Source organism: Dermacentor silvarum, chromosome 5, assembly GCF_013339745.2.
Source record: "Dermacentor silvarum isolate Dsil-2018 chromosome 5, BIME_Dsil_1.4, whole genome shotgun sequence".
NCBI lineage: Eukaryota > Metazoa > Arthropoda > Arachnida > Ixodida > Ixodidae > Dermacentor > Dermacentor silvarum.
In genome coordinates, this window is record NC_051158.1 from 71,978,846 (window position 1) to 71,980,269 (window position 1,424).

Sequence of the window (1,424 nt, forward strand, 5' to 3'; positions counted from 1 at the left end):
TTATACAGCTAAACCTTTTTGTGTTTTTTTATCGGACTGCAGAACAAGGTTTACTTCGTAATTTCAGTTTCTGCGCTTCGGTGTCTGTCAAAATTCAACGCACTTCGTGACATCACTCATCTCAGTGGTCAGTGTTTGCCCTTTCAGGGCAAAAAGGATTTGTCTTCGTGTCACGTTTTGGTCACGCTGAGCGAGAAATGTTTTTTCCTGCAGTTGCGCTGACTATCCTGTCTGCGTTGTCAGGAAATGTTGTCAGTTATAGAATGTGAACCGACAGACGCCTACAGTCCGCGTGGTCATTTTAATGCGACCGTCCTTTTTTGTCCACTTTAGGCTCTTTGAGCCTGTATATATACTTCCTCTTGCTTAAAGTATGTCTCCGGGGTGGCGATTCCGTCTTTGTCGTTTACACAATCGTCCTTCCAGCTTTCCATTCGACTGTTAGTCACGCCGTCGTCAGCCATCGTCTTCCTACAGTCGTCAAGCAGTCATTGTCATAACGTTGGCCTCATGCTCTGAGGGTAGTTCTATTGTCAATCCAGCTTCATCATTCAATTCTATTCACGCCGTTGTCAGCGAAGCATCGTTCTGACGTCGTCGCCATACAGTCGATGTGACGCTATCATCATCCTACCCTTGTCTTTAGGCTCTTATCATTCCATTGTCATGCATTCGTTATCATAGCATTATCATGATGCATCATGGTTGTTTCATTGTGGTCAGTCTGTGTGATCCGACCCTCGCCATGCGTTCCTCATCACGCCATCGTCGACCCGCAATCGCCGCAAACCATTGTCGTCATGTTGTGGTCGTCAAGCTGTCATTGTATCGACCTCATCACTTCAGAATGTAATCCGATAGTCGTCATGCCATGGTTATCCTACCATCTTCTCTTTCCATAAACACCTTTCCTTCTTCGTCGTTCTATCGTGATCGTGCTGTCGTCCTTAAATCGTGATTATTCCGCCAGTATATCGCCATTAGTCGTTTTCATGCTTGGTGTTGCGTTGTCACGCATTCATAGTGATACCATCGTCGTGATGGCATCTAAACGCCATCCTCCTCATAGGGTCATGACCTATGCCATCGTTGTCATGTGGTCGTTGTTATACCATCTTTAATATTTCCAAATCACCATCTGGTCATGATCAGACCATCGTCATTGCGTCCTCGACATACAGTCGTGTCATGCCGATAACATCATGGACGACATTGGTAAGCGAGTCTCATAGCCAAGTGGTTCGTTACCGGAGATAGTGAAAGCCTCATAAAATCGAAGCAATGGAAGTTTTATAAGGACCACTACAAAATTTCAATAATTGTGTAATATGGTCTATCGCTACATTTCTTGAATGCTAATCGTATTACCATCGACAGTCATTGTCAGATACGTCCTGCCGAATGTTTCATGTTTATTATTGTGG